This window comes from Myotis daubentonii, chromosome 5 (assembly GCF_963259705.1).
Source record: "Myotis daubentonii chromosome 5, mMyoDau2.1, whole genome shotgun sequence".
NCBI lineage: Eukaryota > Metazoa > Chordata > Mammalia > Chiroptera > Vespertilionidae > Myotis > Myotis daubentonii.
Window position 1 is genome coordinate 23,338,511 of NC_081844.1, and position 27,811 is coordinate 23,366,321.

The 27,811-nt window shown below is 45.0% G+C and overlaps 1 protein-coding gene across 6 annotated transcripts in view; it reads right to left on the reverse strand.

The window, feature by feature from the left end:
* CACNA1A (calcium voltage-gated channel subunit alpha1 A) overlaps positions 1-27,811 on the reverse strand; it is a 304,210-nt gene that overhangs the window by 223,489 nt on the left and 52,910 nt on the right. The gene's annotated exons all lie outside the window — the stretch shown is intronic.

Below are 27,811 nucleotides of genomic sequence, written 5' to 3' on the forward strand. Positions count from 1 at the left end.
TAATCTGGAGAGATAGTCCATGCTCATGGATAAGAAGACTCAATATTGTCAAGATGCCAATTCTTCCCAATTGGACCTGTAGAGTCAATGTAATCACAATCAAAATCCAAGCAAGTTATTTTGTGGATATCAACAAACTAATTCTAAAGTTTTTTGGAGAAGTATTGAAGGAGAAAAGCAAAGTTGGAAGACTGATACTATGGACTTCAAGACATACTAAAAAGCTACAATAACCAAGACAATGTTATATTGGCAAAATAATAGACAAATAGATCAATGGAACAAAATAGAGAGCCCCAAAATAGACCACACAAATATAATCAACTCATCTTTGATAAAGGAAATACAATGGAGCAAAGATAATGTAGAAGAAATCTAGATGACCTTGAGTTTGGTGATGACTTTTTAAATATAACACAAAAGGTCCAATCCATGAAAGAAATAATTGATAAGCTGGACTTCATTAAAATTAAAATTCTCTGCTCTGAAAAAGATACTGTCAAGAGAATAAAAAGACAAGCCACAGACTGGGAGAGACAATATTTACAAAAGAGATATCTGATAAAGGACTGTTATCCAAAATACAAAAAGATCTCTTAAAACTCAACAATAAGAAAGCAAGCCTGACTTTAAAATGGCCCTAATATATGGTGACAGGAGAGGATTTGACTTTGGGTGGTGGGCACATGGTGCAATATACAGACCTGTAATATAGAAACCCACACCTAAAACGTATATGATCATGTTGACCAATTACCCCAATAAATTTAATAAAATAAATATAAAATACAAATAAAATAAAATGGGCCAGAGTCATTAACGGACACCTTGCCATAGAAGATATATAGATGACATATGAGCATATGAAAAGATTCTCTATCTGATATGTCATCAGGGAAATGCAAATTAAAATGAGATACCACTAACATATCTATAAGAATGGCCAAAATCCTGAACACTGACAACACCGAATGCTGGTGAGGATGTGGAGCAACAGGATCTTTCATTCATTGCTGGTGGGGATGCAAAATAGTACAGCCACTTAGAAAAACTGCTTAGCGATCTTTAAAAAAAATATCTTTATTGATTTCAGGGAGGAAGGGAGAGGGAGAGAGAGATAGAAACATCAATGATGAGAGAGAATCATTGGATCAGCTGCCTCCTGCACGCCCCCTATTGGGGATCAAGCCCACAACCCAGGCATATGCCCTGACCGGGATCAAGCCATGACCTCCTGGTTCATAGGTCAACGCTCAACCACTGAGCCACGCCGGCTGGGCTGCTTAACGATTTCTTACAAAACATACTCGTACCATACAATCCAGCAACAGCACTCCTTGTTATTTATTCAATGATTTGAAAACTTATGCCCATACAAAAACTTGCACATGGATGTTTATAACAGCTTAATTCATAATTGCCATAATTTGGAAGTAATCAAGATGTTCTTCAGTAGGTGAATCAAGTACGGCATAGTCAGACAATGGAATATTATTCAGCGCTTAAAGAAAAAGAGCTATCAAGCCGTGAAAACTTAAATGCATATTATTGAGTGAAAGAAGCCCATCTGAAAAAGGCTACCTACTGTGTGATTCCAGTTACATGGCATTTTGGATAATGCAAAACTATGGAGACAGTAAAAAGATCAGTGGTTGGGCCAGGGTCGGAGGAGAGAAGAGTAGGCTAGTGGTTTTAGGGAAGTGCACATACTCTGTATGGGATGATCGTGATGGATACGTGTCATTATACATTTGTCCAAACCCATAGAAGTGCACCACCAAGAGTGACCCCCAAAGTAAACTACAGACTTTGGGTGATAATGACGAATCAGTATAGCTTCATCAACTGCAGCAAGTGCACCGGTCAGGTGAGGGATTTTGGTAACGGAGAAGGCTACACATGTGTGAGGGCAGACGGGTATACGGGAAATTTCTGTGCCTACAGCTCAACCTTGCTGTAAACCTAAAACTGCTCTAAAAAAATGCAATCTATTTTTTAAACGTCACCTTAGTCAATCTTCCAGACCTGGAATCTAAGCCTGTGAATATCACTCACCAAGACTGATTCCATATTGGCTTATTTTTCATTTTTAAAGTAAACTTTTATTTTGGAATAACTTCAGATTTACAGAAAGCTTGAAAAGATAGCCCAAGAGAGTTACCATATGCCCTTCACAGCTTCCCCTAATGTTAATGTCTTGTGTTAGCCAGGGACATTTGTTAAAACTAAGAAAGCAACAGTGGTACACTGCTACTAACTAAACCCGACACTGCATTCCGATTTCACAAGTTTTTCCCATTAATATCATCTCTGTTTCAGGATCCCGTTCAGGACACCACATTCCATGGGGTCACCTTGTCTCCTGAATTCCCTCTAGTCTGTGACAGTCTCTGTCCTTGTTTCCCACAACCTGATAATTTTCAGGAGTTCTGGTCAGCTTGTAGAATGAACTGCGATATGGGTTTTCTCGTGGTTAGACTGGGATAATGGAGTTGGGTGTGGGGAGACTAGAGAGGTGAAATGCCCTCTTCGTTGCAGTGAGTTAGGGACCCATGACATCTACCTGACTTATTACGGTGATGCTGACTTTGGTCACTGGGTTAAGGTGGTGTCTCCCAGGTGTCTCCACTGTCAAGTTACTGTTTATCCCCTTCTCTAGCCCACTCTTTGGAAGGGAGTCATTAAGCCAGCGGTTCTCAACCTGTGGGTCGCGACCCCTTTGGGGGTCGAACGAACCCTTTCACAGGGGTCTCCTAAGACCATCGGAAAACACATATTGAATATATAATTACATATTGTTTTTGTGATTAATCACTATGCTTTCATTATGTTCAATTTGTAACAATGAAAATACATCCTGCGTATCAGATATTTACATGACGATTCATAACAGTAGCAAAATTACAGTTATGAAGTAGCAGTGAAAATAATTTTATGGTTGGGGGTCACCACAACATGAGGAACTGTATTAAAGGGTCGCGGCATTAGGAAGGTTGAGAACCATTGCATTAAGCTCAGATCACACTTAGTGGGAGAGAGGAGAAGGTGAAACTCTGTCTTCTGGAAGAACGAGTATTTACATATTCTTTAGAATTCTTTTGTAAGGAAGATTTGTCTCTTCTCCCTTATTCATTCATTCATTCATTCATTCAATCTTTTATTAATATCAGTATAGACTCATATTTATTGTATTCTTTGGATTACCAGTGTTGGCCATCGGGAGCACCTATGTTGCTTTCATAGGACCCCATATATTTTTTAAGCTTCCTTACTTTCTGGCACTCCAAGAGGCTCCAGGGTAATTCTTAACGGCCATGCCCTAGAATTCACCATTTCTCCAAGGAGCCCTGGTTCCCGAGTGGAGAATAGTATTTCATGATCTCAGGACTGGGTGCCATATTGCATTTTTAGGTTTTATTTTGGTGAAAGTTATAGATGTAGGCAATTTGGCGACCAGCACACACACAAAAAAATGTGCAAGTATTATCAGGGAATACTGAAAGTTACTGGTGAAATTTTGAGGAGCAGCAGATTTCATAGTATCCAAGTCACTCCCCACAAAGGATTGCTCATTTTAATGGTAAAAACAATAACTTTATAGTGGAGTGCCCTGACAGACAAGCGAGCGATCACAGCTGACCACACCAGCAATGGGGCATCGCATGACTCTTGGTATGATGTGCCAAGAAGGATGCAACATGACTTCTGGGGGCCTCCTGCCAAAAAGGCTTTATTTGAATAAGTCACATCATGTTTAAGTTGAGAAACATTCTACAAAATAACTTGCCCATGTTCTCTGGAAGTGTTAATATCAGGGAGCTCACAGAAACACCAAGCAGCTTCTCCAGATTAAAGGAGACCTGACGACCAAATCCAACAAGCGGGCCAGGGTCTTCTTTGTTGATAAAGGGTGGTATTGGGACAATTGGTGACCTCTGAATGAGGTCTGTAGGTTAGGTAATAATAGGGAATAAATGCTAATTTCCTGATTTTGATCCTTGTGCTGTGTTATGTAAGAGAATGCCCTTCAGAACACATTGAAGTACATAGGGTTAAAGGGTCATTGTATCTATAAATTGCTCTCAATGGTGCAAGAGGAGAGAGAGAGAGAGAATATGAAGTGGAAGTGGTGAAATGTTAATATTAACATCGGGGGCACCTGGATGAAGAATATGCAGGAATTTTTTGTACTGTTCTGACAACTTTTTGGTCAGCCTGAAATTTTATCAAAGTACAAAGTTAAAATAAACAAATAGCTACAAAAAGTTACACACGCACAAGGTTCCTTCATCTGTTTTATTGAGCACTTGCTATGCGCCAGGTGGTTTTCCAAGCACGTAACAAGACAGGTAAAAATCCCTATGGTGTGGAGCTGAATGGAGACAGGATAAATGGAATAAAGAAGGAAATACAGAGAACATCAGGTGGGGCTAAGTACTAAGGAAAAGAACAAAGTAGGTAGGGTCATGGAGGGTGCGGCCATTGGTAATTAGAGTCAAATAGATCTGTGAGGCATGTCACACAACGTAATGCAGATGGTCAATCTATCCACCTTCAGTGAAAACTTGTCAACTAAATATCACTTCAATTCTGATCTTTAAATGTGGGAGGCAGCTACGGACTAGACCGCAAATGTTCCCTGACTACTGGTGTGCATACCCTCTGTCATCCTCTTCCCCTTGAAGTGGGTGGGGCCTGGTGACTCAGCGATATGGCTCGCTAGCTTGACCCCCAGTCAGGGCACGGGTTGTGGGTTTGGTCCCTGGTCAGAGTACAACCGATCAACCGATCAATGTTTCTCTCCCTCTTCCTGCCCTCTCTCCCAAATCAATAAAAACATATATTTTTTAAAATGTGCAAGGGTGATGGAATGGTCCTTTTGAGATCAGGTTACAAAGACTGGGTTTCCATATTGCATGCCCCCGCCAGCTCTCTCTCCTGCTCACAGAGGAAGCCAGGTTCCATGTTGTGAGCCGCCTTATGGAGACTCCCACATGGCAAGGAACCAAGAGCAGCCTCAATCCTTCAGCCCACGAGAAACTGAATTCTGCCAACAGCCACACGTTGAAGCTGGGAAGGGAACCCTCCCCCAGCTCCGCTTCGGATGAGCGTGAAGTCCCCACTGACACTCGGTCGCAGCGTGTGAGAGACCTCGACACAGGAGCCAGATGAGCGGCACCACGACTCCCGCCCCACAGAAGCCGTGAGATGATAGTAACTGCCCTGTAACGCTGCTCGGTTTGGGTAGCTCCGTTGTGTATCAAGAGATAACTATTACATGAAGGCTCCGTATTTCTTATCTCCTCCTAAAATAAAGCGACTAATGTTTCTCCTTTCTGGACCCCTAAGAAGACCTGAGATCGACATTAGAGCTGTCCACCAAATATTCCCCCTCTCCGAGTTCAGGGCCATGGTCAGATGGCATTTCCCGGCCCCCTTGTGTTTGCTGAGGCCATGTGGATAGTTCTGGCCAGTGAGCGCTCACTGAAAAGAAAGTGTTGGAGCGTATAGTTGTCAGTGTAAACCCATCTAGAGCCGCCGTGTCCAAGCCAGGAGCCACTCGCCACCTGTGACTATTACAACCAAGCAAAATGGAAAATTCTATCCCTCGGTTATACAAGCCACGTTTTCTAGTTCTCAGGGGCTGCACGTGGCCAGTGGCCACCTTGTGGGGCAGCACAGAGAGAGGACATTTCCATCATCCGGGAAGTTCTATTGGACAGAGCGGCCAGGAGCCAGCAGAGCTCCAGATGGTGACTGCTCTTCAAGGTTGGTCCCACAGTGAGCAGAGCCCAGATTTGACCTGTGAGGACACACCGGATGAGTGAGAGATCGGCATCTGTCGTTTTGAAGCCACAGGGATTTGGGGGGTTTCTTGTTACTGCAGCATAGTCTGTAGCATCTTATTCACGCACAGATTTCAGCAAATCTCTCTATTGGCATCTGTCTTGAAATGACTGTAACTGTGATTCTGATGCCAATTTCTTAACCCAGTTACCCAAAGAGCAAACCAATAAATGAGCAACAAATAGGTGCCCAGTCCTACTGGAGGGGTTTCATTGTATATGGGGGAAATTTAAAGAATGTTCCATTTAATATGTACACTAGTGCGATACTCTGATCATATCAAGTGCTACACTGTGGACTATATTACAAAGAGGCTGGAAGAGAGAGATCAGTGAGGTTGGCATAGTCAGGGAAGGCTTCCTGGAGGAGGTGTCATGTGAGAATAATGCTTCTTAAAACCTCAGTAAATTTGGAAAGACAAAGTGGGGAATAGTACAGTAGTTTCTCAAGATACTGGCAACTTAATTAGACATTTTATTATTATTATTACAAAATTAATAGTATTGTTATTTTCGGCCGATTGTTCTAAGGGACTTATAGATATCAATTCATTTAATCCTCACAACGGTCTGATGAGATAGTTATTATTATTACCTGCACTTTATAAATGAGGTATAAGGAGCTCAAGTAACTTGCCTGTATTCACAATCAGTGAGCAGGGCTGGATTTCAAACCCAGGCAAGCCGAGCTCTGTAACCTCACTGCCCAGTCTCTGGGGAGAAGGGAACGAAGATTGGCTACATAGAGAGGGACTTACTTATGGAGAGGATTGGAAGCTGGGAATACAAATTTGCCTGTTGGCTGTTTGGCTCTAGACTCAGAAGAGAAGTTGCCACAGGGATACATATTATAAATATTAGGGGGCTGTCATGGTTGAATGGTGGCCCCCAAAAGATCTGTCCACGTCCTATTTCCCAGGACCCGTGACTGTGATCTTATTTGGAAAAGGCGTCTTTGTGGATGCCATCAAGTCAAGAATCTTGAGATTAGATCATCGCAGAGTATTCAGGTGGGCCCCAAATCCAGTGACAGGTGTCCTTATAAAAGACAGGAGAAGAAGAGACACAGACACAGACAAGTGATGCAAACACAGAGTCAGAGATTGGAGTGATGCGTACGTAAGCCAAGGAATAGCAAAGCTTGCCGGCAACACCAGAAGCTACGACAGAGGCGAGGGATGAATTCACCTGAGAGCATCTAGAGCAGCGGTTCTCAACCTGTGGGTCGCGACCCCTTTGGGGGTCGAATGACCCTTTCACAGGGGTCGCCTAAGAAAACACATATATCATTACATATTGTTTTTGTGATTAATCACTACGCTTTCATTATGTTCCATTTGTAACAATGAAATTGGGGGTCACCACAACATGAGGAACTGTATTGAAGGGTCGCGGCATTAGGAAGGTTGAGAACCACTGCTCTAGAGGGAGCGTGGCCTTGCTCACACTTGATTTTGGACTTCTGACCTCGAGAACATTGAGAATCCATTTCTGTTCCTTTAAGCTACGTAGTTTGCAGTCACTTTCTTTATGCCTTTCCCCAGGAGACGCATACAGGGGCTATCAGAACACACACAGTTAATGAATGCCTGCGAAATGGATGAAATTATCCTGAACAAGGGCCCCAGAGAGGGTTGAGGTCTTGGGAAGGAGCCCTGAGAGGTATCCGCATTTAAGGGCAAAACAGAGAAAGAGGGAAGCCCTTAGTGGAGACTGAGAAGACGCCACCCAGGAGGCGGGAGGGAAGCCTGGTGGGTGAAACCACAGGAAGTCCCGGAGGCGGGGCCGCCCAGTGTTAAATGCTGGCAAACACAACGCAAGATAAGGACCGGAAAACACCGCCAGGGTCCTGCCACAGATGCAAGAAGAGCACCCAATCACGGTGTTTTTTAAAAAAAATGAGTGCTTAGCTTTTGTGTGTGTGGTAAAATTCATCCATCCATCCATGGACCCTTGGCTGCTCCCACTTCTGGCCATTGGGAGCAATGCTGCTATGAACAGGGGTGCACAATCATCTCTCCAATCATCTCTGCATTCGACTCTTGGGGCGACACATCCAGAAGTGGGGTTGCTGGGTCATCTGAGCAGTTTATGTTTAATTTTTGGAGGGCTCGCCAGACCATTTTCCCCAGCAGCTGCAGAGTCCTTCGCTTTTAAACGTACACATTAAAATATTTACAGGTGAAAGCATACGATATCTGAGATTTGCTTTAACAGAACCCAGGGTCCTATGACAGCAAATTAAAAGTCTGCTGTAATTTTCAAAGTAAGGTTATGTGAAAGGGTGGGATACAGTAACACACGAAGAGTCATCGGTTGGTAATTATTGGAGACGGATGATAGGAACACAGAGGGCTACCGTTCCATTTTCTCTTCTTCTGAATATATTTGAACTTTTCCGAAAGTAAAAACATAATTATTTTCCTATAATGTACTTAAAGCAGTCTCGATTCACATCGCCCCAGGAACCTCACACTTAATTATGAAAACAAAAGTAGTCAGGCTCACTCTGTTCTCCAGCAATTAAAAACTATACCCAGCATCTAACCCCTCTGTTAGGTCAGGAGCTTGACTAAATGCTGACTTACATAGTCACGTGTATCCTGAAAAGTTAGCAAGGGGAGTGTCATCAAATGAACTACATCTGCTTTTAGAAACTCCCGTCTTGGTTTCTCTTGAGTGAGAACTGAGCTGAGTTCCCCCAGTTTGGGAAATAACGAGTTTGACCTGGAGACAAAGTCACAGACGACAGAGTGGAGTGTGTCATTTCACCCGAATGCTTGGGAAAATGATCCACTTCGTTTGCGCCTTTATTTAGCAGCTGTTGATTGGGCAGCTATTCCGTACCAGGCCTTACCGCGGGCAAGAAACTTATGGTTGGGGCAGAGAAACCAGGGGGGAAAAAAGTCAACTTGGTTAGATCTATCAGGTCAGTAGAGATTGTTTTTAGGAGAAAAATGGAGCAGGTAGGGGGTCAGATGGAAGAGGAAGGGCGTTATTTTGTAAAGACCTCTCTGAGAAGGAATGTTGAAGTCAAGACCTGAGGAAAGAAAGGAGCAGAGATGCAGACACCAGAAGGGGGTGTCACAGGCAGAGGGGACACGGATGGCAAAGACCTCTGTGCATGGCACCGGGTGAGCTCAGCGAGGACGCTCCTGTGGCCGGAGTGGAGAGTGAGAGGAGATGAGGGAAGGGAGGGGATGAGGTTGATGGGGTTGTCATCCCATGTTGGCCCTTTATTGTTTTAAAATATAGGCTGAGCCTGGCCTGTGTGGCTCAGTGGTTGGGCGTCGACCTATGAACCAGGAGGTCACAGTTTGATTCCCGGTCAGGGCACATGCCTGGGTTGCGGGCTCGATCCCAGTTGGGATGTACAGGGGCCAGCGAATCAACGATGCTCCCTCATTATTGATGTTTCTCTCTCTCTCCCTCTCCCTTCCACTCTGAAATCAATAAAAATATATATTAAAGAAAAGAAAATGTAGGTTGAGGAGACAACCACTTCATTGAAAAGATAGCTTGTTCTAAGACTGATGGTTGCCAGAGGGGAGGAGGGTTAAGGGACCCGGTGAAAAAGGTGAAGGGATTAAAAACTACAAATTCTTAGTCACAAAATAGTCATGGGGCTATGAAGTACAGCACAGCAAATACAGTCAATAATGTTATCAAAACCATGTAGGGTGCCGGTGAGTCCTTGAAATATTGGGGGGAACCACTGTGTAAAGTATATGATTGTTGAACCACTACACTCTGCAGTACACCTGAAACTAATACAACATAATACTGAATGCAAACTGGAATTGAAAAATAAAATTTAAAAGAAAGAAAAGAGCCCTAACCGGTTTGGCTCCGTGGATAGAGCGTCGGCCTGCAGACTGAAGGGTCCCAGGTTCGATTCCGGTCAAGGGCATGTACCTTGGTTGCGGGCACATCCTCAGTAGGGGGTGTGCAGGAGGCAGCTGATCGATGTTTCTCTCTCATCGATGTTTCTAACTCTCTATCCCTCTCCCTTCCTCTCTGTAAAAAATCAATAAAATATATTTTAAAAAAAGAAAAGATAGCTTGTTCTACTCACAGGTCCCAGGAGGAGGGGACACGCCATGCCACACAGGGCACCTGGGGAAGCACCAGGGTTAGTCCGGAAGCAGAGGGAGTGAGGGGGGACATGGGCCGGAGCCTTTACATGGTCTCCTCGGGAAGGAACAGGTGAGGCAGGTACAGGCTTAGGATTGGCTGGTTTTAATAATTTTTACAATATAGGTTTTTTAAATTGATTTCAGAGAGGAAGGGATCAAGGAGAGAGAGATAGAAACATCAGTGATGAGAGAGGATCATGGATCGGCTGCCTCCTGCATGCCCCCTCCTGGGGATTGAGCCTGCAACCCAGGAATGTGCCCTGACCAGGAATCTAACCAGGACCTGCTGGTTCATAGGTCGATGCTCAACCACTGAGCCATACCGGCTGGGCTGGTTTTAATAATTTTAGCAGCTCGGGAGCGTAGGGGCAGCTGCCCTGGTTGTCTGGCACCTGGCTCTGGAGCAGTGGTTCTCAACCTTCTGGCCCTTTAAATACAGTTCCTCATGTTGTGACCCAACTATAAATTATTTTCGTTGCTACTTCCTAACTGATATGTTGCTACTGTTACGAATTGGAATGTAAATATCTGATATGCAGGATGGTCTTAGGCGACCCCTGTGAAAGGGTCGTTCGACCGCCAAAGGGGCCGCGACCCACAGGTTGAGAACCGCTGCTCTGGAGTGATGCGGGCAGGTGGACAGCGGCCCTGAGTGCGAGTCTGATAGAGGCGGTGGCTGGGGGCCCTGGATTGGTTGGTTGGTGTTTGAAATGTGTGCTCACTCCTGAACCCTTTACTAGCTCAAGAGATTGGCTAATGCTGTTAGGGGCAGCCCCTCCAGGCTCGGCCAGATTTCAAAGCTTCCAGAACCCATGGTGGATATCTTTATCTTATGAAACTCGCTTGGAAAGTGACCGCGTAGCCCTTACACTGTTTGGAGTTCCGGGACCTCAAGGTCCTGCCTATCCTGTTCGCGGCTCCAACCTCAGCAACGAGGGAGGTCCCCGTAGAGACCCAGTGACTCAAAAATGACGAGGCACGTTGCAAAGAAGGGCCGAACGTGCACTATCTTCGTGAGAGGAACACAGAATGCAGGAACTTATCAAAATGATCACTCATGTTTTTGAGAAGAAACAAAAGACAATCTGGATATCAGTACAAGTGACTTCCCAATAGAGGGAGTGAGGGGCTGGGCCCAGGGATAGAGATGGGGAAGTAGGAGGGGAGGGAATCTGATCCTGAAACCTGGTGAGAATCAGATCAGCCTATTTCCCTGGAAAATGTGGACTTGCTCCTTTTATTTCCTTCTGTTTTGCCCAACGGCTAAAAAAGAGAGCAGGGAACACACGCACAACAGAAAATGTGGTAAGAGTTAAGCTTGGTGGCATGACTGGGAACACACACACACACACACACACACACACACGTGTTTGCAAGGTTACACGTAAATGTATGCATACATCTGCGATGTCCCTCCATAGCTGTTCTGCCCTTTCTGTCACCGAGATGACAACAGTTAAATAAACTCACGTTCCATATGGCTCCCGACTGTCACAGAATTAACAACACACTTACAGCTAAGGAGGGCTGGTGATGAAAGGAAAGCCTTTTGAATGGACAAGGTGGGTGTGTCGTGTGTGGCTGTCACGGTCTGGCCTTGACATGATTATTCAGTGCACACAGGTCTGACTTCCATGCCAGCCCCCACCCCCCCGGGGGGGGGGGTCTTTTACTGGCCACCAGAGTATCCACTCAGCAGGCTGGGATCTAGGAACTAAATGCTCCTGGGAGCATCCTTCAGCCGGTGCTTGATGGAAGTTGGTGGATAAATACCCAGTTCCCTTGGTCCTAGGGTGTGGTCACTCTGAGGAATGGGCTCTCTGCTGCCTCCCAGAGGTCCCCACTGGTATTGAGTCCCGGTTGCTCAGTGGTAACTTGCCTGATGGCACATCCATTATTGGTTCTTCCCTTCCCTACTCCTCTGCCTGGGTGTCCCAGTATCTCTTCCAAAGGAGTTGAATCCTTGCTTCCAGATCTACTTTGGGGAAGGCGGGGGGGGGGGGGGCAAATCAAGACAATGGAGTTGGAAAGATTCTGTTATTTTAAAATCTTAGGCAAGAGAAAGATTCCGTCCTTCCTCCCTCCCTTCCTTCCTTCCTGATCTTCCTCTCCACCTCCTCCTTCTCCTCCTCCCCCTCTTCTTTCCCTCCCCTTCCTCCTCTTCTTCCCCTTCCTCTTCCTTTTCTCCCTTCTCCTCTCTTCCTTTTTCTCCCTTCCTTCTTCAAAAAGTTGTTTAAGGGGCTTACAGGATAGAGGTCGAGTACAAATCAGATAACCCCCAACAGATGTCCTACCCCAGCTTCTCTGCGTAATAGAAAACTCCTAGAACTACTTGCCAAAAGATTGGCTCTTGCACTCTCTGAAATGTAGCCACAAGCCTTCTGTGGCCACTGAGCACTTGAAATATGACTGGTCCAAGTCAAGACGTAAGTATAAAAATATGCACCAGAAATGATAGCCATGGGGTGGCTTCCTCGCTTAGGAACAACACAGCAACAATTATAGAGTAATAACACCGCTCCTCCAGACTAATGTCCAAGCTAATGTTCTACTGCATGAGCTTGACCCATCATTTAATCTCTCGAGCCTCAGTTTCCTCATCTGGAAAATGGGGATGAGGGCGGTATGCACCCCCTGGGATCATGAAAGGAGAAATGGCACCCCGCATGGGATGGCCGGGCACAATAGCTGTTGATGTAGAAAACAGATGTTGGCTGCATTGATATTTACTGCATGTGGTGAAACTGCATCTCATGTCCAAAGGAGGCATTTGCCCTAGCTGGTTTGGCTCAATGGATAGAGCACTGGCCTGCAGACTGAAGTGTCCTGGGTTCGATTCCAGTCAAGGGCACATGCCTGGGTTGCAGGCTCGATCCCCAGTAGGGGGCGTGCAGAAGGCAGCCGATCAATGATTCTCTCTAATCATTGATGTTTCTATCTCTCCCTCTCCCTTCCTCTCTGAAATAAAAAATATATATTTTTAAAACTTAAATTCAGAGGAGGCATTTGATGTTCTAGAAACAAGGAAGACAAAAGCAGGAAGGACCCACCAGAGACACAGACAAAGAAAGATAAGAGGAAAGAAATCCCAACAACACTCATTGGAAGGGAATCAAAGTTCCATCTAAGAATTACATGCAGAGAGAAACATGAATGCATTTATGTTCAGGCCATTAGAAGGCATATCATCCCACAGAGAGAACATAATGAGTTAACTCGACAGAACATTAAACTCTTCTTTTCTCTCCCTCTTTTATGCCTTCCTATAGCATCATTTGTGTCTTTTGTTGCAGAAAATGCTTTCATTCCATGCCCACAGACATCACTTCACTCTTATACCTAAGATGCTTGCTTAAGAACCCGTTTCAAAGTGTTATGAATTCCCAAATTGGGAAAAAACAAACAAACAAAACAGTCACTACGTGGGGACCAGAAGCAAGGCAGATTTAACTGGCCTCAAAGATGTTATAAGGCAGCATGACATGTGTTTGAGCTGTGTGGTTTTGGGCCAGTTGCTCGACCTTTCTGGGTCAATGCATTAATTTATACAGGGAAATTCTAGTATTCCCCTAATTGATGGCTGTGAGAATGAAATGAGATAATCCACATAGCATACTCCACGCAGAGCCTGGATGTTGATGTTACAAACTTTCACTGACTCCAAACTGGAGTCATTTAAAAAAAAAATATATATATATATATATATGTATATATATATATATATATATATTTATATATTTATATATTTCTTTATTGATTTCAGAGAGGAAGGGAGAAGGAGAGATAGAAACATCAATGATGAGAGAGAATCATCAATTGGCTGCCTCCTGCACACCCCCCACTGGGGATGGAGCCCACAACCCAGGCATGTGCCCTTAGCCGGAATCGAACCCGGGACCCCTCAGTCCGCAGGCTGACGCTCTATCCACTGAGCCAAGCCAGCCAGGGCATGGAGTCATTTTTTTAAATTACCAAATAGATTCCCGTCTTCCCAAATAAGTCTGAGACTTTTCCTTAAATTTCTCTTTATTTTTTTACACATTCTCAAAAGTAAAGTAATTTTCATGTTCAAAAAAATGTCTAAGCCACTATCCTATGACTACAACACAAACACTGGTTGTGTGGGTATTTTGTTGTATTTCTGTCTGTTTTTCCCCCTATGTTTTTAGTTTGCTTACAGGGGTAATTATAGTGGAAAGATATTTTAAATGCAGCACTTCCTTACCATTTAAGTATTCATTATATGGTTCATTATCCAGATATCCGCTCAGTTATGAGTTTAGGGAAGCAAAAGTCATCCTGATATAAAAATATTCACTAATGCCCTAGCCGGTTTGGCACAGTGGATAGAGCGTTGGTCTGTGGACTGAAAGGTCCTGGGTTCGATTCCAGTCAAGGGCACATGCCTGAGTTGTGGGCTCGATCCCCAGTAGGAGGCATGCAGGAGGCAGCCCATCAATGATTCTCTCTCATCATTGATGTTTCTATCTCTCTCTCCCTTTCCCTTCCTCTCTGAAATCAATAAAAATAAAAGTTAAAATTAAAAATAAATATCCACTCACGTACTGGCAACTTCACAATGACCTGTTCCGGACACACATCACTTTGGAGCCCATCAGATCAGTGAGTTTATTTCTGATTGTTGATGGGTGTTTGAAATTCACCAACACAATCTGAAACCATGTGTATCAATGGCAATGTGAAAATTGGAAATCTTTGCAAAAGACAGCAGGATGTCATGAAGTCAACGAAAGTGATCTGGGAAAAGCACTTGCAATGCAAAGGACGCCACCTACTGTGTGCCAGGAGCTGTCCCAGGCACTCATGACATAGCCCAGAACAGCACAACTTCAAATACCTGCCCTCACAGAGCTGGCATTCTAACTGAGAAGACGAACAGTAACACAATAATAACTTAATATGGCAGTAACGGTATAGAAACATGAAGTAGGGCATGGGAGTAACACTGAAGTGAGGGCTAACAGAAAGGATATGACATGAGCAGCCTACGGACAGAGCTGCCATCAGCTGATCGGGGAGACCCCCTTGGTAAGGTAATGTTCAAGCAGAAACTTGAAGTAAGGAAAGGAGCCATACAAAATCTGTGGGAAGAGCATTCCAGGCCAAGGGGTCAGCAAGTGCAAAGGCCCTGAGGTGGGCACCTGCGTGGTCTGCACAGACAAGTAGGCGAAGATAAGCCATGCACGGCCTTGGGGATTACAGTGAGGGCTTTGGCCTTTATCCTGAGTCAGGTGGAAGCCATGAGGGGTTCCGAGCAGAGGAGGGATGTGACCTGACTCAGGGGTTCACATCTCCCCCCGGCCACGAGCAAGTACAGAGGGAGAAAAATGCAGAAGCTGGAGACTAGGAAAGAGGCAACCACACTGGTCCAGATGGGAAATGATGGGGGCCGTGACCAGGTGGGTGCCGGGAAGCGTTATTTCTGCACATATTTTGAAGGCAAAGTAGACAGGTGTTTCTTGTGGATTGAATCTGGGGGATGGACGAAGGCGAGGCGTCAAGGACGCCTAGGGGATTTTGACATGAGCAGCTTAAGGACAGAGCTGCCACCAGCTGAGATGGAAAAGACCGAAGGAGGGGGGGTGTGGGTAAGGACGACAATCCACACTTACCACGTCCCCCTTGAATTACAGAATCACCCCACAGCAGCACTTACAAAGAATGAAAATGCAAACAACTATTAATAATTATTTGCAAAAGCTGCATATTAGGTAGTTTAGATAAACTCTGCTCTCTGGGAATTTTGCCAGAAAAAATCCCGAACTAAGCTTCTACAGCTATCAAAGCCAATAAAATGCCATCAGGGAGGATATGGGGAAAAGCGAAGTCTCTTCCTCGTGTAAGAATCTATTTAACCTTATCATTCCTTCATCTACCTTCAATAAGGCCTGGATCATCTGAACATGAAGACAGACATAATGGAGCTGAAGAAGGGATGGAGGGGAGGAAACACGAGAATTGTGGGGGTGGGGTACTTGGCAATTGAAGGACAAACTGGATGAGGACACCTCATTCTAGAAGAAGATTAAGCCTAATTACCTCCCCCCACTGGCGGCCCCACTCTTTGCCCCTCCCCTCTGCCAGCACTGGGTTAGAGTCCTCATCTCTATTTCCGTTGTTTGTCCTCAGATAAACGTACTCTCAACACCACCTGGACTTGTCTCGTGAAATCTTCCCCACACGTTCCAGACTGTGGGGGGCAGACCGCACCGGTCCCGGTCCCTTCCCGGGGACAGTGTTCACCTTGCTTATCTGTTCATCTAACAAATAATGATTAAGCTCCTACTATGTTCCAGGCTCTATACTAGACACTGAGAGAGAGGGTTTCACAGATAGCCACTTGCCCACCCATTAATCATTCATGCCTCCTTTCCAGCAGTAAAACAGGACTTCAGCTCGGCTGGCTTGGCTCAGTGGTTGAACATGAACCTATGAACCAGGAGGTCACCATTCAGTTCCCAGCCAGGGCACATGCCCAGGTTGCGGGCTCAACCCCCAGTGTGGGGCGTGCAGGAGGCAGCCGATCAGTGATTCTCTCTCATCATTGATGTTTCTCTCTCTCTCACCCTCTCCCTTCCTCTCTGAAATCAATAAAAATATATTTTAAAACAACAACAAAAAAAACAGAACTGTGTTTCTGAGGCTCCTTTGCAGGGAGGTATGGCCAGGTAGGCAACGCTGATCAATGGAACATGAGGGCACTGGTCTCGGCTGAGCTTTGTCCTCTGACCTCCCTCCTGCCGACATGCCGACGGGATGCCTGGAGCTGCAGCAGCCGTGTGACGACCGACTACCTGGGAAAGACCCAGAGGACCTTGGCAGTGACCTTGTGGTGCCACTGCAGCATAGTAGTTTCTCTACAGCCAAGTAAAGTCCATGACTGACACCGACAGTCCGAATAAGCTGCCTTTCACCTGGTTGTTTCTCTGCACAAAACTCCTTGAGTACAAAAAAAAAAAAAGCAGTTTTATTGAGCAATGTAACTCAAGAAATGTCAAATGAATTAACGCGTGGGGTAGCTCTACTTTTCCCATTAAAAAACAGCAGGCCCAGTTTTTATCGACAAAACCTCTAATGGGGACCAGGTGGGACCTCGCCCCCGTCACAAGGTTTCCACAGTGAACGTCTAACGCCTTGGGAACCTCATCTGTGACGTGGGAACAATCGCGGCATCTACAGACGGGCTTTTTGTGAAAATCCCGCCAGTCACCACAGCCAAAGGGTCTAGAATGGGACCTGGCCGATTGGAAGTTTAAGTGTTTATTTATGAGTATTTTTCCCTGACAGCCCTGGGGGAGCGAGTCTTTCCTCCCACACGCCTGCCGCGCCCCTGTCCTATTTTGCCACGCCTTGTTAGTTTCATTCATCACACACTGTTAGTTTCATTCATCGCGCTCTTCGTAACTATTTGCTGATCTTTCTATGAGCATCGCCTCCTGAGAAGGTGGTTCATTTGCCCACCCCACCCATTCTCAGCTCTCCTCTGCTCTCAGCAGCCCCCGTTCCGGTCCTCTGGGTTCCTGTTGCTTTCAGCCAATGCGAGCCTCCAGCAGGAACTCCGAGGCGAGGAGGAGGAAGAGGACGAGGTGCTTATTCCCCAGCTCCCTCTCTGCTTTGGCCAGTGGCTGGGTCCCTCCACAACGACACCTCTAGCCAGGCAGCTCCTCCTCCATAGGTCCAGCTCTCAGTGGCCCTAGCAATGCTGTTTCCTCTGCTCACAGGTGAGAAGGGCTCTCCACTACTGCTGGCTCCTGGGTCCCCCGTCCCTTGTGTGTCCCCTTAACTCTGTCTACACCTCTTCAAGGAAGTTTCTCCTGAAAACCTCTTCACTGGGACTACCGGGCAGAGGGGCAGGGGTGGATTCTGTTTCCTCTTTGGACCCTGAGAGACACCACACCTACCAGGTAGCAAATTCCATGAAAGCACAAAAGTTGCAGCTGCTTTACTGACCAGTGCCCTGGACCCAGCACATGGCCTGGCCTGGAGAAGTTGCTTAATAGATATTTATGGGAAACTAGCCTCTCTTACCAGCAAACAAATCGGAATCTATATATGTAAAAGGCTAATGTGCAAAGTGTCCCCTCGGGAGTTCGACTGGGAGTTCAACCGCTCGCTATGATGTGCACTGACCACCAGGGGGCAGTGCGGAACAAAGGAAGGCCCCAATTGGCCCTGATCGCAGGCCAGGCCTAGGAACCCTACCCGTGCTCAAATTTCATGCACCGGGCCTTTTGTTAAAATAATGTGATTCCTTTGTTGATGATTAAATTAACAAAAATATTTATATATGTTTATTTATTTATTTTTAAAAAATATATTTTATTGATTTTTTACAGAGAGGAAGGGAGAGGGATAGAGAGTTAGAAACATCGATGAGAGAGAAACATCGATCAGCTGCCTCCTGCACACCCCCTACTGAGGATGTGCCCGCAACCCAGGTACATGCCCTTGACCGGAATCGAACCTGGGACCCATGAGTCCGCAGGCTGATGCTCCATCCACTGAGCCAAACCAGTCAGGGCTATATATGTTTATTTTTAATCCTCACCCAAGGATATGTTTTTGGTTGATTTGAGAGAGAGAAACATCAATCTGTTGCCCGGCCTGTCCAAGGATCGAACCCAACATTTTTAGTGTACAGATGATGTTCCAACCAGCTTAGCCACCCAGTTTGACTCAGTGTTTAGAGCAGTGGTTCTCAACCTTCCTAATGCCACGACCCTTTAAATACAGTTCCTCATGTTGTGGTGACCCCCAACCATAAAATTATTTTCGTTGCGACTTCATAACTGTAATTTTGCTACTGTTATGAATCGTAATGTAAATATCTGATATGCAGGATGTATTTTCATTGTTACAAATTGAACATAATTAAAGCATAGTGATTAATCACAAAAACAATATGTAATTATATATGTGTTTTCCGATGGTCTTAGGCGACCCCTGTGAAAGGGTCATTCGACCTCCGAAGGGGTCTCGACCCACAGGTTGAGAACCACTGGTTTAGAGCATCAGCCTGTGGACTGAAGGGCCCCAGGGCACATGCCCAGGGTGTAGGCTCCATCCCCAGGAGAGGGCATGCAGGGGGTATCCGATTGATGTTTCTCTCTCATTGATGTTTCTATCTCTCCCTCTCCCTTTCACTCTCTCTAAAAAAATCAATAAAAACATATGTTTTAAAAATAAATTTAAAAATAAAAATGAGTACAGAAGTGGACTGATATAACTGCATCATATCTTCTGACTTCAAATATTTATCAAAACAGTTGTATATGTATTCATTTTTCCTTATAATAAGTAAACAGGTTAACGAATAAATTTATATTGATAAATTACCAAAAAATAAAAAAGGAAAAGGGAATAAAAAGAAAGAAAGGAAAAACAGGGATAGGAAAAGTTGTTGTTGGTGGAATAGTTGCAATTAACCTAGGTAGGTAGGGTCAGGAAGGTGACTGAATAGAGAGCTGAAGGAGGTGAGGGAAAGAGCCAATCAGCTGGCAGGAATAAGTCACAAGAATAAGAAAAGTTTAAGAAAGCAATGTTAATACTAAATACTAACAGCTGAGCATCAATTCATTAATAAGTATTTTTAAGTACCTGCTCTGTCTATGCTAGGGATGCATTAGGAGCAAAACTGGGTAATAAAAAGGCACATGAGGCAATCAAGATATATAGCAGAGCCAGAACCGGTTTGGCTCAGTGGATAGAGCGTCGGCCTGTGGACTCAAGGGTCCCGGGTTCGATTCTGGTCAAGGGCATGTACCTTGGTTGCGGGCACATCCACAGTGTGGGGCGTGCAAGAAGCAGCTGATCGATGTTTCTCTCATCAATGTCTCTGGCTCTCTATCCCTCTCCCTTCCTCTCTGTTAAAAATCCATAAAATACATTAAAATATATATATTTTATATATATATATATATATATATATATATATATATAGCAGAAAGTGTGAGAGAGACAGACAAAAGATGCAGAGAAAGGAAAATTGAGAGAGAGAGAGAGAGAGAGAGAGAGAGAGAGAGAGAGAAGAGGGAGGAGGAGAGAGAATGGGGGAGGTAGAAACGGAGACAGAGAGATGTCAATAAGGCGAATTATATTTGGGTTTTCTGAATGCTCTTTTCCACAGCTGAATAATAACAGTGATAGCCTAGTAATTAGTACACAACAGCTCGGTCTCCCTCTCGCTGCCTGGGGGCCGGCACGGAAAGAACCAATTGTGCTGGAGAAAGGACCAAGGACTTAAGGAGACATTATTTGAAAGAAAAATCAGCCTAGGAGTCACTTGCTGGGGAAAAAGAGTCCAAAGTCAAAGACTAAGGGGTCAGGACAGAAGGTGGGTATGTTTTTTAAAAAAAGATATTGTTTCTAAAGGGGGTTCTGACGTTGAACGGGACCTTGGTGAAATGAAAGAAGAAGGCTTCGGCGTTAAAGTGCGATCCGTCTTCATGGACGGCGTTCCTGACCCTTTGTGTGTGTGTGTTTCTCCAATCACGGCAAATCATGGAGACGGAGTTTGATTATCCAGCCACCCTCTCTTTCTGGTCTCATTTGTGGCAGAGACACTGCTACATGCCTGCCAGATCCTGTTTTCTTTTCCTACTAGACACACAGCAAGGAGGAAAAGGAGACAGTCGTCCTTGCCATTGGGGGGGGGGGGGGGGGGCGGGAAGAGGCTCTAGAACTGCGTCCTGGTCAATGACATTTAGGCAGAAGTGACGTGAGCTGCTTCTAAGTCTGACCCGTAAGAGATCAACCAAAGAACTTATATGTATAACCCATGGTCACTGACAATAGGGTGGTGAAGGCCTGGGGTGGAGGGTGGAGGGTGGGGGCGGGCTAGAGAGGCCCATGGGGAGAAAAAGGGGACATATGCAATACTTTCAACAATAAAGATTTTAAAAAGTAAAAATATCATATATTTAAATATATTTTTTTAAAAAGAAATGTCTGGTCTCCCATGTTCTCTCTCTTTCTTTATCTGCCAGCCAAGTTCAGAAGAACCACTGAGGAACTCAGCAGCCCTACCTAGGAGACAAAGGCACCAGATGGGAGGAGCCTGGATACCTGAGTCACCACCTGGAGAAAAACCTCCCAGGAGGACCATCCATCTTGGACAGTTGAATGAGCAAGGAAAGTTCATTGGGTTCAGCCACTGAGAGCTCAGGGGTTCTCTGTTACAGCAGCTGGCATTACTTATCCTGCTTAATACATCCTTTCAATCACGGTGTGTGTAACCAACGACTTTTGAGGAGAGTTGACATTCTCTCCAATTCTTCTTCTAAATGTTTATTTCCTGCCCCTGAGAAAAAGCCCATCTTCCTTTGAGACTCAGACCATCCATGCAGAATCTCCACCATCCTCTAGGCATCCCCCATCTCTGTCACTGTCCTCTCCAAGCTGTTTCTCACCTCCATGTCTTTGCCCTGGCTCTAGTCTCCACCTGGAATGCCAAAGAAATATGGTAGATAATGCGTGTGTTTCAGTCTGCTGCTGTGGGACAGATCAAAAGCCTGTTGGAAGCATCATACCCATGACTTTGGACTTGATGATACTGCTCTCTAACCACTAGGAAAACGGAGCATGTATGCTTTTAAGACAACCCAGTTGCTGAAGCAGAGAACTGAGATTTATTTTTCACTCTTCCTTCTCCCTCATCCCACTATTCAGTCACCAAGATGTATAGATTCTACATCAAAATCCCTCCCAAACCCATCCATTTATCTCCATTACCATTGCTTTCATCATATTCCAGGCCACCATCATCTCTTAGAATAAACCCTAATTCTATTCATGTGGCCTGAGATCCTCCATGACCTGGCCTCTGCCCCAGCCCCAGCCCCAGCCCCAGCCTCTTCTCTCTCGTGCTCTACATTCTAGCTGACCCGGACTCCTTTAATTCTTTCAATGCACCATTTTTTAGCCCATCTTCAGACCTCTGCAATACTGTCCCCGTAGCCAAATGCACCCTTCCTTCCTCTCTGCCTTCCATGGTTAGCTTCTACTGACTCTCCAGGGTTCAACTTAAATGCTCCTTAACTCAAGAAGTCTTCTTTGGCCCGGCTGGCGTGGCTCAGTGGTTGAGTTTCGACCTATGAACCAGGAGGTGGCGGTACAATTCCCAGTCAGGGCACGTGTCTGGGTTGCGGGCTTGATCTCCAGTGTGGGATGTGCAGGTGGCAGTCGACCAATGATTCTCTCTAATCATTGATGTTTCTATCTCTCTCTCCCTCTCCCTTCCTTTCTGAAATCAATAAATATATATATTTTTTAATAATAAGCCTTCTTTGACCTTGTTAAACTACATCTGACCCTGCAATGATTAACCTTATTCTTCATTCAGAGCACTCCAGTTATCTGCTACACTGGGATGCTGACCAGCAGGGATTACATAGGTATTGTTCACTATTGTGATTCTATTGTGTTTGCAGGGACTAGTATGGGGCATGATGTGTAGCGGGTACTTGATAAAATATCATTGAATGAATGAATGGATGGAGGGATAGGTGGGTGGATGGATGGATAGATGGTTGGAAGGAAGAATTTCTCCCTCAAGATAATGAGTGTGAATCTATGATTCTAAATGCATGTGGACATAGCTATCATTTTGACAACCTAAAACCCGATGTTCTATGAGAACAAATTCTTGCTCATTTTTGCTCTTAATGAGTTTGTATTCTCTTTGGTGGGGGTTGTGGGGGAGGGGGGGAGCAGATGATGACGAGGGAGCAATGACAATATAAAACACACAACTAAACAAGATAATGTGTTAAAATGACATACAACACATGCCCTGAGGAGGTGACGTTTGAACCCCAGACCTCAAGCACTTAAAATTAAAAAACAGGTGAGACCACCAACTCCATGCTAAAAACAAACCGAAGGATAATCAGACTGTGTTGACGGGCAGTGATGGCTGGGCTTTAAAAATAGACCAGTCACCCTATTATGTGTCCTGCCTTCTGCTTTAGTAATCACTTTCCCCAGGTGCCCGAGGAAATACAAATGGCCCTTAAACAGATGACAGGGGGCCCATTTTCCATCCGAGTAAGAGAGAAGCAATTAAAATTGCACTGAGATGCCATTTTCCGCCTATCACAAGGGCAAAAACCCAAAAGCATGATAATGTGTTTTGCTGGTGGGGCTGAGGGGCCTCGGGCAGTCTCGCCCATTGCTGGTAGGAGTGGAAATTGGTGCAAGTCTACGGGGGATTATTTAGCAGTGTTGATCAAAATTGCCCTTGCCTTTATTCCTTGACCCAGCAACACAACTTCTCTGAATGTTTCCCGTTGTCTGCATTATATTTGGCATGTTTTTAAAAAAATGTTCAAGGTTGCTCGCATGCAGCATTGTAGATAATGGCAGAATTTTGGAAACAATCCATGTATCCACCAGGAGGCGCTGGTTTAATAAAATCTGGACCACCACATGAGAAATAATACTCATAGCTTAGACATGTCTCTTACTTCATACCTGGAACTATTCTAATTATGCTACATATATTGATTCATAATAGCCAAATCAGGTATATCCTCACAACCATATCATTTTATAGGTGAAGGAACTGAGGCCCAGAGAGGACCAGTACCTTGCCCAAGATCACACAGCTAGGTCAAGGCAAGCCAGGTCAGGCAGGAGGGATGGCGGCTTGAGGGCCGGGAGCCGGAACATCTCTGTGGCTGTAAAGTGGAAAAGTCCAAGAGTGCTGTTTGAAATACAGGAAAAACAAGGACCAGTGGGCAGAGGAACAGGAGGTGGTAAAGTCGCCTTCTGATCACATTGGGGCCCCCAGGGAGATACTCATGGTTGGAATGGAAGAGGGAGTCTCAGTTCCCCCCTCGTCCTCAGCTATCCCTTGAACTCTCACCCGTGCAGTTGCAGTACCACCTCTCTAAGAATGAGGACACGCCCACCAAACTAATCCGGAAAAATCTCCAAGAACGTATTAAAGCAAGATACTGAGAAGCATGTAGAGTAAACACCCTTTTATGTAAGAAAGGAGGAGAAACTAAAATAAATGTTTACGTGTGCACACACTTTACGTGTTGGCATGAAAGTAATCCTATAAAGACATGTAAGAAACTGATAAATATACCCGGCCAGTGTGGCTCAGTGGTTGAGCATCAACCTATGAGCCAGGAGGTCACAGTTCAATTCCTGGTCAGGGCACATGCCTAGGTTGCAGGCTAGATCCCCAGTGGGGGAGGGCCTGCAGGAGACAGCAGATCGATGATTCTCACTCATCATTGATGTTTCTATCTTTCTCTCCCTCTCCCTTCCTCTCTGAAATCAATGAAAATAAAATTTTAAAAAGAAGCTGATAAATATTATAAAGTTGGGAGATGGAAGTGGGGAGGGAATGGGACTAATTGGAGAGGGATAGGAGATATAAATGTATAAACTTTTGAAACATTAGCAACTGATTTTGAAGTTGCCAGAGAAGCTTACAGGTCCTCAGGAAAGGCACCTGTCACCTGGTAAATGACAGGGCATGTGCCTTGCGATTCGCCACAGTCCCCACCCTTCCCTAATGTCTGCCTGATAAAGAGGACTCATCTAAACGGGACAGTCAATCTCAAGTCCTGTCAATGGCAGCAGCTACACCTGACGGTGACACCAAAGTGGCCAGATTCCCTCATTTTTCAAGATGAGTGAAAAAGCCAGATGTTTATGTGAGATCTTCCAGATGTTAAAAGTTGGCAAGGAGTTCATATTTCCGGAAAATGAAAACTGTAGTCTATATACAACTTCTGACCCAGAGAAATCCAGAATCTGTGCATCCTCAGGAAATCCTCCAGGGACTTGTCCTTGACTGAGTGGCAGCTTTCACAGCCTCCTAAGAACCAGCAGGGCAACTGTTTGATGTGCTGTTTGAAACCAGAGATATAAAGGGGCAATAACAAAGGCTGGGGAGAGGCCTCCAAGTCTGGTTGCTCAGGTGTGCACTGCACAAGTGCTCCCAACCACCAGAGGGAAGGATGCTGAAATGCAGCCACTGATGGAGAACCTCCTGATGGATGGACCAAGCTGATAACACCAGAACCCCTATCGAATTCAACCTCACCAACAGAGACAACCAGACACAACGATGTGCCACCCAGTGGGGAGGCCACAGGAAACACCCAGCACCGTCGAAGAATTATTCTTGCAAAAACAAAACCACCAAAACCAAATTAATTAATCCTCCCCTAGACCAGGAATCATCAAACTGTGGTCTCCCAGCCAAATCCGGCCCTCCGCCTGATTTAGTAAATAAAGTTTCATTGAGACCCAGACACGCCTTATCTGTTTACCTATTGCTTGTGGCTGCTCCCACACCTCAATGGCAGTTTAAACTGTATGAACTGCAAAACACAGAAGTTTCACCAACCCCTGTGCTAGATGTAGGCAGCAATTCACAGGAAATACAGAGAAGAGAGGAGCATGCTAAAACAACACCATGGGGGATGCAACCAGCAAAATCCAAAGTGTGGACGGATCTTCCATAAATAAGTGGCCGGTGTGGCTAAGTGATTAGAGCCTTGGCCCAAGCACCAAAGGATCATGGGCTCAATTCCCATTCAAGGGCATGTACCTGGGTTGCAGGTTTGATCTCTGGTCCCTGTTGGGGCACATGAGGAAGCAACCTCTCTCTCTCTCTCTCTCTCTCTCTTCCTCTCTCTCTCTCTTCCTCCCTCCTTTCTACCATCTCTAAAAAAAATCAATGGGAAAAATTAAAAATAAATAAAAATAAGTGGCAAGAGAACAAAAACAAGGAGACAGAAATGTTACAGATTCCAAGATATATCAGCTAACCAGGGAAATGGGGAAAGTAACTACATATGTGACAATATCAAGAAATTCTAGTCATTTCTGTAATATGTTACAATGGTGTTGTGATGATAATCTTTAATGAACTTTATCTCTCAGAGGGATATGCTGTAATTTTAACAGGTACGATGATACGATGCCTAGAATCTGCTTTAAAGTAATCCAGCGAAGCGCAGCCAGTGGGTGGGGGTATAAAGAAATCAGACTTGCCACATATTGATCATTATTAAAGTTAGGAAATTGGTACGTGAAGGTTGCTTTATGACTCTCTCCAATTTTGTGTAAGTTTGAACATTTTCACGCTAAAAAAGTTTTTTGGAAAATTAAAAAAATTGAACCTACGTTCTCCTACACACGTTCCCCAGGACAGACTGTGTCCAGGGGGGGATCTGAAGGCATCTCCACCAGCCAGGCCATCTGTCCTGAATTACAGCCCGCCCCCCCCCACACACACACACACACTCCCCACTGCATATCCATCAAGGCACCTGGGCTTTGGCACACCTCTCCTTGGAATGATGGGATGAGGGGGGTATCTGACCACTGAGGCTGGTAAGTCCCCCCAACTCAATCTAGTTCGTTATTGATTTGTTGTTATTGTTAATCCTCACCCAAGGATATTTTTCATTGATTTTTAGGGAGAGTAGACGTGAGAGGGAAAGACAGACAGAAACATCAATGTGAGAGAAACATATCGATTGGTTGCCTCCTGCAGAAGCCCTGACCAGGGCCTGGCCTGGGGAGGAGGCTGCAACCCAGGTATGTGCCTTTGACAGGAATCGAACCTGGGACCCTTTGGTGCACAGCACTCTATCCACTGAGCCAAACAGGCTAGGGCTCAGTCTGGTTCTTAACCAACTCCATGTGACATTGCAGAATCTGCCTCAAGTCCTGCTGTGGAATCAGCAGTGACCACAAAGGAACCCAACTTATCCCACACGTTCATTTAGAGCAGTGGTTCTCAACCTTCCTAATGCCTCAACCCTTTAATACAGTTCCTCATGTTGTGGTGACCCCCAACCATAAAATTATTTTCACTGCTACTTCATAACTGTAATTTTGCTACTGTTATGAATCGTAATGTAAATATCTGATATGCAGGATGTATTTTCATTGTTACAAATTGAACATAATTAAAGCATACTGATTAATCACAAAAACAGTATGTAATTATATATGTGTTTTCCGATGGTCTGTTTTGGTTGTCTAGGATGGGATCTGCATTGGCATTTTATTAAGTTCCCCAGAGCACTGGGTGGGCAGACAGCTTGGAGAAGCATGGGTATTCATGCTCAGTTACTAGTACTTCCATTCCTCTAATACCTAAGAGTTTCATACCTGTAAGCCTTTGAGTACCAAGCTCCCTCCATCATGGAAACCCTTTCTCTCCCTGAGTGTTTGACACACACACCAACCTACATCAAGAATCATACAATTTCTAAATTCTTTTCTAACATTTCTCACTAGAATTAACCAGTTCCTCCTGGCTGGAGTCCTTTGGTCTCCTGATCTTATCAGGGCTGCCTCCCACCTCAAGCCTTTTGAGAGAGGGATTGCATATTATCTTTGCTATCAGTGCCCTACCCCTCCCCTGCCCCCCAGGTCTAGAACAGTTGCAAACAGGAACCCCTCAGTGGAGAGTCATCTCATTAACATACCTAAGACACTCTTATCTCTTGAAATCTCAATGGTTCTAGGGAGTCTGTTCTGGCAGCTGGGGACAAAGCTCCAATGTTTTGTATTATATCCTGGGCTGGTGACTTCATTTCAGCCCCTGGATACAGCCATTCCTGAAAACTACTTTTAAATCACTCAAGTCAATAAAGTCCACCACCACCCTTTTAAAGAACGGAGTCAGCTGTCACTGTGTTTCTATCTCTTACAACTAAAAGAATGCTGACTAATCCTCCCAGGCTATCGCATCCATCTAGGGGGGGGTCTCCCCCAGACCAACACATTTATCAGCCTGATAAACTTGGGCTCCTCACTTATGACTCAATG